At 45.5% G+C, this 12463-nt stretch overlaps 1 protein-coding gene across 1 annotated transcript in view; it reads right to left on the bottom strand.

Annotated features, from left to right (window-relative positions):
* The window catches only part of RTN4IP1 (reticulon 4 interacting protein 1), a 150967-nt gene extending 139529 nt beyond the window's left edge, over positions 1–11438 (bottom strand). The window contains exon 1 of the mRNA XM_053222419.1: positions 11417–11438. The gene's annotated coding sequence lies outside the window, so the exon portion shown is untranslated. The remainder of the gene's footprint in view (positions 1–11416) is intronic.
* Positions 11439–12463: the final 1025 nt, after the last annotated feature.

Below are 12463 nucleotides of genomic sequence, written 5' to 3'. Positions count from 1 at the left end.
AGAGCCCTCTTCTGGGTTGCAGATGGCTGTCTTGTCATTGTATCTTCATGTGACAAAAGGGGCAAGGTAGATTTCTCAGGCCTCTTTTAGAAGGGCACTAATCCCATTCATGAGAGCTTCAGCCTTATGACCTCATCACCTCCTAGAGGCCTCACACCAGCTATCTGTAGATCTAGCTCCACATAGGAGAGGCTCACGTTCCTCTAGCCTCTTCCTTTTCTCTGGCTACTGTGCTTCACAGAAGAGTCCAGTGTTTCCAGCTTCTGCTGCCCTTCCAAAAATGCTGGCTGGGGCAGATGAACCCAGCACACTGCCCAGGGCCATGTCCTGGACTCTCAGCATGCTGAATAGAACAAGCCGGCATACCCCAGGGACTCTCATGTGCCTCTTCTAAGCACTCTCCTTGGTTGAAAGGCATTCCCAAAAATAAATAAACTGGGAAGTATTGCAAAATATTATCTCTCTCATAAGTACATCTGAGTGTTCCTGCCAAGCCAGAGTCATGGGGATTTCCTGACTATATCTCTCTGGGCCCTCTTGCATATTTATACCCAGTGGTCCTCAGCTATAGTGATAGGGATTATTTGAGCCAGTTTGGGGATCTGGATCTCCATTACTGGAAGATTACATTTTTTTTTAAGTTTAGGTGGATATCTTACTATTAAAGAGAATGCTGAGCTAATACTACCCATTATTTACCCCTAAGGAGCCCAGTAGGTGTAGTAACAAAACTGGCTTAGAAGCTTTCAACTCCCCAGTCTGCACACATGACAGTGATGCAGAGACAGGTTCATAGAGAGGCTGATAAAGCCTAAGCTTTGAAGGTCTCATTTCCCAAAGGGTTTTCCAAAGCTCTGTACCTAATTTTATATTCATTTTTTTTGTAGCCAGGCTTCCCCAAATAATATAAACATCGAGCCCCAGAAATCTTGGATTGACCCCTACTTCTACATGCCCCTTTAATGTGTGTGTGTGTGAGAATTTCTCAAGGTCTATGTCATTGGTGGAATTGCTGGGTCACTAAGTATCCATACTTAATTTGATTAGCTAGTGCCAGATAATTCTCCAACTTGTGGTCCTACCAGCAGCAAGAGGAATCTCTATTTCCACACCCCTGCCAGCACTTGGCATTATCCAGCTAACTTTGCCAACCTAATAGCTGTTAACCTTACAATTTAACACACCCTCAGAATGTAAAGTGATCTCTATCGTTGCTTTAATTTGCATTTCTCTGATTACTAATGAGCAGTTTCTTTCCTATCCTTTTAAAGCTTTGGGGTTTCCTCTTTTGTAAGTTATCTGTTTGCATAATTAATGTATTTTTCTTTTGGCCCACTTTCTTTTCTTGTTCAATCGCAGGGCTTTGTGTATTTTAGATGCCTTTCCTTTGTCACTTTTAGACATCATAAATCTCTTCTCCCCATCTGTCATCTATCTCTTAAATTCAGCTCAAGTGTGGTGTCACTTGTTAAAAGAAACCCTTAATTTTGATGTAATCAGATCTATCATTTTGCTTTATGGTTTGCACTTTTGAAGTCTGGTTTAAGAAATTTTTACCCATTCCAGGTTACCACACTTTTTTCCTGTTAACTTTATAGTTCCACCTGTCATATTTAGGTCTCTAATCCATTGGAAATCTCTTTGTATATAGGGTTAGATGGGGATCCAAATTTATTTTCCTTTTGCTACCTATTTCACCACCACCATCTACTAAATAATCCATCCTCTCTCCCTATTGGTCTGTGATGCCAACTCTGTGTTAGGTGAAGTTCATAGGTAAACATAAGGCTACCTATCAGCTCTACATTCCACTTCACTGGCACATTAAAAACAACTTTGTGTCTTAATATCTGTTAGGCAATTTCCCCCTCTTTATTCTTCTGTTTCAAGATTGGTTTAGCTATCTATGGAACTTCTTTTTTTCCCCAAACATTTTAGAATGAGTCTATCAATTTCAAAAAAAAAATTAAAACTAGGATTTTGATTGGGATGCCATTGAATTGATACATCAATTTGGAGATATTTGACATCTTTATAATTTAAGTCATCCAGACCAAGACCTAATATGTCTGAAGTGAAAGAATTATGAGAATAAATTTTAGATAGATATGAATACATGTCTTTGAGAGGGCCCCTGACTGTCCTCACCATCGGCCTCCTTACTCGAGTCTGGGAGGTGGGGCAATAAAAAGGCCATGTTGGTCAAAGATGAAGCAGGGGCAGAGGGGGCTATGTTTCACTTCCCTGAATGTGGACCAGGAGCTCTGCAAGCATATGAGAGCTGGCCCTGCCTGGCATGGCACCAGCAATGACTGAGAGGCTGAGGGAGTGTCTCAAAGACGCCTACTCTCTAGTGAGGGGAAGAGAAAGCAGCCAGGTGTGCCTAACTGTCCAAGTATCACAAGCTTGCGGAGCCAAAGGAAAGTGAGACTGACATCAAAAGAATGCAAACACATGCACTTGCTGACTGGAGACCATGGTGAGACTTGGGGCATGGATAGTAGATGCCAGCCCGTGACTGTGAGGACAAGATGCGACAGCTTCTGGCTAAGAAGATGCCAGTGGAGGGCAGAGAGTAGTAGTGAGCCCGAAACTCCTCTCGACACTGCCTAGGTGCTGCAGCACTTTCTCTCCATCTGCCTAAGAACTCCAGGGAGAAGGGGTGGGGGGCACAGGGAGTCCAGATCTTCCGCATTTGTGGATAGCTCTGGCATTGGCAGAGCTCAGAGCATGTTCTGCACAATCCTCTGGGACCTCTAGTTCAGGCAGGTGAGGAACCTCTCATCCGCTCTAGGAAACCTGAAGGATGGGGGAAGGCTGCTTCTCCTCTGAAGAGAACCACATCCCATGAGATCTTTGGGCATCAGCCACTGTCTCTGCTGTCCCTGCTGAGGGGCCACTGGTTGTAGGTCCAGACGGTGTCTCTTCCCAGCAAGCCTCTTCTCTCAATCTGCTGTATGCCGGTCAACCTCCCCTACACTCCCTTCAAATAGGGTCTCAGGAATTTTGACTACTTTGCCCTCATGATTCTGGATGCTTGTCACAGAGCCAGCTCCAGGCCTTTCTCTCTAGGTTCCTCCCTTGACCACTGTCGCTCTGATGCTTCTATACCATGAGGGACATGAAATTTCTATAGGAGGCTCAAGTCTCCCCAGGACTCACCCTAGGTGAGAGACCCAAATCTTTCCACCCTGGGAGTCGCCACATTTATCTGAGGCATCTATTCTATATCCTGAACCCCCAGCGCTCAAGTAGGGCAGGAAGCAGGGACCTCATACCTACATCCATGTTTTTATCCTGTTTTGGTACAGCCCACTAGGCAAAGATAGCTCTTACATTTCTAAATGGCTGAAAATATATCAAAAGAATAATATTTTGTGACATACAAAATTACATAAAATGCAAATTTCAGGGGTGCCTGGGTGGCTCAGTTGGTTAAACGCTCGACTCTTGATTTCCACTCAGGTCATGGAATCGAGCCTTGCATCAGGCTCCACAGTGGGCATGGAAACTGCTGAAGATTCTCTCTCTTGCTCTTCCTCTGCCTCTCCCTCTGCCCTTCCCCTGCTCACTCATGTGCATGCTTTCTCTCTCTCTCTCTCAAAACAAAATTTAAATTTCAGTAACCATAAAGTTTTATTGGAAGACAGCTATACTCACTCATTTACATATTGTCTGTGGCTTTTGTGCTCCAACAGCATATTTGAGTAGTTGTGATAGAGACTGTAAGGCCCACAAAATCTAAAATATTTACCATCTGGCCCTTTACTGTAAATATTTGCTGACCCTGGTCTAGCATGAACCTCCCTCTCCCTCCCCATCCTGATGTCCAGCCAGGGCCAGCTGAGGTAGCAAAAGCCACCACTGCTCTTAGAACGGTGGGGGAAAACAGATGGACCAACTTCCACCTCTAGATGGACAGCCACCAGAGAGGGGACCATGACTTTCATCATTGTGTTAGGGGATCAATACGTATGCCTCCTCTGGTAAATAATTTTCAGTAGTCCCAAGTTAAAAATTTCCCTTCATAACCAAGCTGATGTTTATATACCTTTGGGAGAAAAAGTTACTGCTTTCCTGTAATAAATTAACTTATCTTCAAAGTTACAGAAGAGTGAATTGATAAATACCTTTCAAACAGGAAGAGGAACTCAAACCAGTTCTGGTTAATTTTTAGATAAATTGATTAGAACCACAAACTTGGGTACTAAAAATAGTGAGGACAGTCCAAAATCAAAATGATGTGTGTGTGTGTGTGTGTGTTGATTAGTTCAACAAACTGGAATGAGAACAGGAAAAGGACAATTTACTTTCTCAAGGGAGATTTTGAATCTGATTAAGGATTATATTTTTAAAAATTAGCCGTGTGTCTAGAATCTCATGGAGCAGGAAAGGCTTGAGGGGTGGGAGCTAGGAAATGTGACCATCCTTTGTTCAACTTTGAGAGCCAAACTGAAGACATTGCAACATAAGATAGTAATTGCATGAACTTGACTGTTCACTGGGCTTTCAAATATTCTTTTATTCAGGCTTCAATTACAGAGAACCTGTTGCTTACCATGTGTTGTATTAGGGATCAAAAGCTACAAAGATACATGCCAACCATCTTTGCACACACTGAGAATCATCCAGAAAGATGGACGATTTTCTTGGCCATAGGAGCAGATTCAGGCAGACTAGCCTGGCGGGGGTGGGGGGGGGTATTTTTAATTTTTTTGTAAAACTAAATGCAGAACATTACCGGAGTTGGTCTTCCACAGACAGCCAGGAACAGACATTGGACGGGGCAGGCTCACAGCATTGGGACGGGGGAGCTACTCTAGTTTCGGGAAACTTCTGGGCTTCGTGGCAGGAGCTAGAGGGTCACACCCATTGCCCTGGCTCAATTTCCTCCCAGCTCCTTCTTTCCCTTGGCTTGAAACTCTTCTCTTCCACTGCTACCGCTCACCCATAGTTTCAATATTTTGTACTTTGGGCTCATTGTGATCCCATTGGGGCCTCACTCTTCCTGTTTCTAAGCATCCTACCGCGTCTTTTTTTCTTGACATTTTTCTATTTAAATTTCAGAGAAACGGAGATTAACCCAGTTTTTCTGCGTGTGCTCCAGGTTATGAAATGAGTTGCTGACCAGCCTTTTGATGCTGCCTGTTGGTTAGTGTCTCCCTCCCTTGCCCCCACCCGCTGGACCAATCAGTTCTAGGAGCGGGGTCATAAGGAGCAAAGCACAACCACTTAAAGCTGCTCTTTTGGGTTTTCCCACCCCTCCCCCCGCCCACCCCCCCCCCCCCCAGCAGGGTAAGTGGGAATGACAGATAATGTAACTTGTTTCCCGTGGAGAGAGACACATATAAAATTAACCCTATTGCTGTGATAACACTATGAGTCAAATACACTGTGCAAGTTTGGCATCACACATGGTGGGATAGAAAAGAACCTATAACTAGGTAGAATTAGGGCAGCAGGATTCGTTATCCCAGGGGTAGCCAGGAGAATAAAATATCCAATGGGGTTAGCAGCTTCAGGCTGTGTGTTGTATTCCAAGGGGTTCCTGATAGCCAGTGTGGCGGGATGGCATGGTTCTGGGCCATGGTTCCCCTGAGAGCCCGTGATTGCCTGTACCTTGCCTGGGGTATATTCTAATTCTACAGGGAAGAGCAACAGAAGCTAGGCAGAATCTCCACGTTGTCTGAGGTTCAGAGCAGACTCCCAAGACAGAGTTTCACTCTATAGAACGCGGTGTGTGTGTGTGTGTGTGTGTGTGTGTGTGTGTGTGTAAGGGGAGAACATTGATACAACTCTGGGAAACATATCAGCCACAATAGCACAAAGGGTCAGTGTGGCACAAATAGCTTGAGACCTCTTTGTTTTTCTTTATTTTTTTAACGTTTATTTTTGAGAGAGAGAGAGAGAGAGAGAGAGCAGGGGAGGGGCAGAGAGAGAGGGAGACACAGAATCTGAAACAGGCTCCAGGCTCTGAGCTGTTAGCACAGAGCCTGATGCAAGGCTTGAACTCATGGACAGCGAGATCATGACCGGAGCCGAAGTCAGACGCTTAACCAACTGAGCCACCCAGGAGCCCAGAGACCTCTCTCTGTGACATGGCTTAGGCTCCTGACCATTATGGAGTGGGTCAGCAGTGCAGGGCATCCATGTCAGATCTGAGAGACTGGAGAAGCTGGGAGCCAAGAGGAGTTTGTGAGGGTGACCTTTCAGCTGACCTTGATATAAATATTTATCAGAAACAAGAGGAAGGTGAGGAAAACTTCCTTGGTCAGTAGAACCAAAAGGTTCTGGGGCCCATCAGACAACTTTCCTTTGGACCCACAATTATGTGCATAGCCAAGCCTGGAATATATTATACTCCATTACAATGCACAGGTTGAGGTCCACCTGGGGAAGGCAACCAGTAGACAAACCCCACCCCCCCCCCCGATGGTTAGTAAGAACACTGGAGGAGGAGGGGCGCCTGGGTGGCGCAGTCGGTTAAGTGTCCGACTTCAGCCAGGTCACGATCTCACGGTCCGTGAGTTCGAGCCCCGCATCAGGCTCTGGGCTGATGGCTCAGAGCCTGGAGGCTGTTTCCGATTCTGTGTCTCCCTCTCTCTCTGCCCCTCCCCCGTTCATGCTCTGTCTCTCTCTGTCCCAAAAATAAATAAACGTTGAAAAAAAAATTAAAAAAAGAACTCTGGAGGAGGATAGCCCTGGGGAGCTAAGCAACTCTTCATTTTCCAAGAGCAGGGCCTCATGGGCCTTTTTAATTGCTTTTTAAAAGTCTGAGTGGCTTCTATTGCTTCCATTAGTTCATCTTGACAAAACTATTCAGGTGGTTACTCCGAGTGCTTTAACCATCTTTATCTGGAGTCAACAGCAGAAATTTGACTAGCAAAATGGATAGAAGTGACTTCTGTTGGCAAAATTAGCAATCTGTTAATTAATATAAAGGAGGCTAGCGCTGGGCTTTTGAACCAAGTGGTATTCAAGACAGGTGGATTGGCTAAAACATTAGGGGTGGTCCCCACTTTTATGAACGCTGAGTATCACACTGTAACCAGCTCTTCAATGGTCACCTTTCAGAAGTCAAAGGCATGATTTGGAACTTGTCCTGTGTTCGGCCATGAAGTGGGACAATTCTGGATGCCTAATGTTAACTAAATCTGGTCTTTAGGATATTGTCCTATCATTGTCAAGATAATTTTTCATGTGAAATGTGGACAGAACACCTAAAAGTTCAGAAGGCTGGGACTTTGCTGAGCTTACGGAACCAACTGCTTTTGAATGTTTTTGGATCTTCTTACTAATAAATGTGTGTGCATGACAGCCATTTGGTCTGAGACCTGCTTTCGTTGTCATACCATAGTGGGGCTGTGGAGAGATGGGGATAATCAGATCCCACGACATTCTTGGCCAGGAATAGGCAACCTCAGTGATAACAAAATGGGATGTTATTGAGGCTAGGCAGCACTCATTCATTCATCCATTTGGCAAATATTTCTAGTATAATTTCTATTTGCCAGGCACATGGTCCACACTGTGGGTACAATGTTGCATGAGGCAGACATGATTCCCCTCCATCCCCTGCTAAGAAGCTTCCAGCCCAGGAGGCAAGCAATCAAACAAGTAATAGCAGTCAGTGGTGAGTATCATAGCAGGGGAAGGAAGTATAAAGGCATAGGGATATGGAACAGACAGAATATACAAGTCTGGGTGATTAATGCAGTACCTTCTTTTTTCTGGAAAACTTCAAGTGCTGGAATTGACCCCACAGGCAACTGGACAAATGCCCAAGGGCACTGGTGTGACCTGAAGCTGTTACAGGGTTTGCAGCTCAAGGACATTTTTGAGCTCCCATGGTCACCCTCCTCCCATCAGTTTGGGGCCCCATGGACACCTGGCCCCCTCCTATTTTTATCCCGGAGGACATTATGGTTCAAATCCATATGATACAGTTGGCAGATTTAATCCCCAGAGACTGCAGCACAAAAAGGCTCAATGACTTGCCCAAGGACATTTATTGAGTCAACAGTAGAAATGGGAACAAAACTCAGTCACCTGACACTGGGGCCAGCTCCCCTGGCCTTGACACATCACCTAACAGGGAAAATAATCTTCTGAAGTATCAAATAGCACTGGCCTTTTGATGAGTGAGCAAACTGAGGAGCAAATAATGAGAAAAGTGGGTGTTGAATTTCCTTTAACATAACCCCTTTGGAAAATACAGTAGCGGATGCAAGAAGAATGTGACTTATGTTATAAATGAAAGCAAAAATCTTTTAAGATAGCCTTAGACAGCTGATAAACAACCATGAGGCCTGGCTCTGAGTGTCAACCCAAAGGAGAACAGAGAAAAAAAGAATCAAATGTGTAAGATGCCAGAGTTCTCAGGCAGGCAAGATGAGTGCTCATGATTCATGATTTTTATGTAGGTGATTGAGTGGTCCTTTACATCTTCTTGTTTATGGGGATGGGGGGAGGTAGTTTTTAAACACAGATCATTTAAGGGTAGTCCCACTTCAGACTTTGATAAGCTGACTCATGACATATGTGGATGAAATCACAGTTGCCCGAATTCTTTTTGGGATGAGAGAAAACAGTATCTGCATTTGAGAGTGGTGGATCTATGATTCACTTCCCTCTGCGGCAAGAAAAGGGCCCCAGGACAAGCCTGGCCTGCCTGCTATGGATCTATAGCTCACTCACACCAAACCTCTGTGAGAACTGCCAAAGAATGGGCTTTTACATTTTATTTTATTTTTTTAAGATTGATTTTATGTTCTATTAATTTTTTTTTAATGTTTATTTATTTTTGACAGAGAGAGACCGACTGTGAGCAGGGAAGGGGCAGAGAGAGAGGGAGACAAAGAATCCAAAGCAGGCTCCAGGTTCTGAGCTGTAAGCACAGTGCCTGATGTGGGGCTGGAACTCGCGAACACCTAGATCATGACCTGAGCTCAAGTCAGAGGCTTAACTGACAGATACCCATGTGCCCCTTAAGATTTTATTTTTAAGCAACCTCTATACTCAATATGGGGCTCAAACCCACAACCCTGAGATCAAGAATCACAGGCTCCATCAACGGAGCCAGCCAGGGGCCCCAGGGTTTTTGCATTTTAGATTGTAAATTCTGTGAAAGTAAGGAAATTGCATACAGAACGCCATACTAATTTTCTCTCAGTTGGAATTTCTATGAGTTTCTGAAAAGATCATGGCTTCCCTTGGCCTCAGACAGGGACAAAATGGTTTTCCCTCCATATAGGCTCTGCCCCACACTAAATAGTGCTGTGTTAGTTTCCCAGCCCCCATACAGTAGCAGTACCTAGGATTAGGTTCCTCCGGTCTTCCTTTAACAAAGCAAGGCAAAACAAAACAAAACAAGAAATTGAAATGAGTTTCGTTAATCACTCTCAGTTTGAAAAGGAAAGAAGTTTGGAAAAGAAAAGATTTTCCTTTGACAGTGCAATCCGCTTGTAGAATTGGTTTATTGAGCCGTTTTTTTTTTTTTTTTTTTTTAATGCTTATTTATTTATTTTTGAGAGAGGGAAGCAGGGAGGGGCAGAGAGAGAGGGAGAAAGAATCCCAAGCAGGCTCTGCACTGTCAGCATAGAGTCTGACTTGGGCTCGAACTCACAAACTGTGAGCTCTGACCTGAGCCAAAGTCAGATGGTTAACCAACTGAGCCACCCGGGTGTCCCTCAATAAGGCAGGTTTTAAGAAAAATAAATGCACATTCCTTGAGACCAGATTTACCTTATAAATCTACCTGACCCATAGTAAGTGCCTACAATAAGTTATTAAATGGATGGATGGATGAATGAGTATTCTTCCTTTCCTCTACTGTTTTATACAATTAGCATAAAAAATTTTTTTAAATAGATGTACTGGGGCACCTGGATGGCTTAGTCGATTAAGCATCCAACTCTTGATTTCTACTCAGGTCATGATCCCACAGTTGTGAGTCAGGCTCCATGTGGGGCATGGAGCCTGTTTAAGATTCTCTCTCTCTCCCTCTGCCCCTCCCCTGTGCACACGTGCTCTCTCTCTCTCTCTCTCTCTCTCAAAATAAAAATTAAAAAAAATAATCAAATAGATGTGCTTATAACAAGTGTTATGACCTATGTTGGCATCCCATGAATGGGATTTGAATTTCCTTCAGTGAAACATGTAAACCTAAGACAGGTGCACATCCTGTGGAGAAAAATGGGTTCAGGATGACCTCAGAAAGGAGGAAGCATTATGGTGACAAGGAGACGGCTGTTTTGCCTACCCTAGGTATGGAGCTGATGAGAAATAAAAGCTCCCAGGGGATAGATGGTGGCAGTTCTGAGGTTTGCCTGTCCAGAAGCTGCCTTTCTGGAGTCCAGGCTAATCTGGGCTCTGGGTGCACCATGTTCTAAAGGCACTAATGATCCCCACTTCATATTTCATCTTTGTTCCCAAACACCGGGCAGCTCAGGAGAAATGGGACAGGAGCTGCTGCCCAGACCACTACCTGCACATTGAGGCCAAGAGACAGAAACAAGCCCCTGCCTTGGCCAGAGACAACTTTGACCAGATGTACAGGTTGTACTTGGTTAACGGTGACCTAGACTCAGGGTTAACCCTTGTTTAGCTGTCCAGTGTCGGGAGGCCTCTCTGTTCGTGGAAACCCACACTTAGGTCTCTACGGAACAAAAGACAAGTTACAGTTGGAAAGAATCAGCTTACTCATCACTTCTCTTTCAGATGAGGAAAGGGAGCAGAAAAGAATGGAGAGTCATCTGCGCTGTGACGAGACAGCAGGCATCAGCTACCAGCAGCCTCTTCCCTGCACCACAGGCCCCCTGCTCGCTGGGTCTTCCCAAAATGCTGCGGTGGGCCCTGCCACTCCTTACAACCCAGCAGGGATTAACCCATTTTCTCAGTCGGTTTTGGAGAACACTCAGGGCTTATCATTGAAAGAATGGAAAGAGCAAAAAGAAAAAAGAAAGGGGCTAATTTCCTGAAGATCACACAGCTCGTTGGGCTGAAAGATGAAGACCCCACCTCTCTTCTAATATATTGCCTCCCTCGGAAGGTGCCTGCTTCTCCCACCTGTCGAAGCACACCCAAGATACACCAAGTCCGCTCTCTGTGGGGCTCAACACCGCCTCTTTTCCTCTTGCACACCTGGTGGAGGCTGTTGAACGGATAAACAGACAACCTCATCTGTAAGTAGGTGGCTTGGAATCCAGAATACATTTTCCAAAGGAAACGACGTCATAAGAGGCTTTGGGTTTCCTGGGCCTGCCCACGAAACTGAATTAATCTATCACACGACTGAAAGACCATGTATTTTCAGTAGGAAATAAGGGAGAAAAGAAGTAGAGTTACCGTATTAGTCATAAAACAAACAGCCAAAAAAAAAAAAAGAACCAGAAATGCCTGCTCGGGCCGACCTTACCCGCACAGCCCAGCTCCACTCGGAAGATGAAGGCGGGCCGTCTCTCTCTTAGATGAGTGATTATACCTCGAAATTAGTGACTTCCTTTGCTAACAGCCGAATCTCTGACAGCTGTTCAGATCAGCCAGGCATACATTACTTTCATCTTTAATAAACAGGCGCTCTGAAGTCAGTGGCTGGTCTCCATGGCAACCAGATCAAGTTTTCCACTGATGTCGGGGACAGAAAGGAAGAAGGGATAGATCACTTTTGCTGAGGGGCAGAGGAAGGCAGGGTGTGGGAAACAATGCACTGCCTTCCATTTCCTATGCATCCAGCTACTCACCCGGGAGAATGGAGAGTCACTGCTTCTACATTTCACCCACGCACAGAGGAAGAGCAGTCCTCATCGGTGATATAAAAAATATGGAAAAGGACTGGGTTGGGCAGCGTAGCACAGACCAAGACCTGAACTGCCAAGGAGCTCAATGCAATTCGATCCAACTGACTCTCATTTACTGTGTGTGCCTGGCCCTCTGCTACCGGCCGCAGGGGTTATTTACAGGAGGAGAACACAAAAGTGAGGAGGGGTGACAGCAAACATAACAGGGACGGGGAGGAGAGCAGGGCAGGCTCTCACGGCCCCTGCCTCCACTGGCCCAGAGCAGCTGCGGCTCACAACACCTTCCACCCTCGAGCTCAGCCATTCTGGAGCGCCAGCCGGGGTGACTAGCAGCTGGTCGGGCTGGAATCAACAGTTTGTTGCCAGTTCGCTGATGCGGCATCCTCTGAGTCTTGAACACCTGGGACTCACAGCATTTCCACCTTCTCTGAGCTCTCCCTGGTGGGAGATTGGTCTGCGTGATTGAGATCTGATCAACTTTCTTAATCCAGACTGAGGCCCGGGCATCCTGCCTTGCTCATGTTTGCCTCTTCCCTCGGGCACCTGAACCACAATCTCCTGTCCCCAGGAGGACTCCCGCTGGAAATGTACCAGTCACTGGGAACCACCCTGACGAGACTGCTCAGTTAATTTCAGCCAAGGCTTGATGCCAGAACTGTCTGCTT

This window comes from Acinonyx jubatus, chromosome B2 (assembly GCF_027475565.1).
Source record: "Acinonyx jubatus isolate Ajub_Pintada_27869175 chromosome B2, VMU_Ajub_asm_v1.0, whole genome shotgun sequence".
NCBI lineage: Eukaryota > Metazoa > Chordata > Mammalia > Carnivora > Felidae > Acinonyx > Acinonyx jubatus.
The sequence above is the reverse complement of the archived record's forward strand: the minus strand, read 5'-3'. Positions and strand labels throughout refer to the sequence as shown.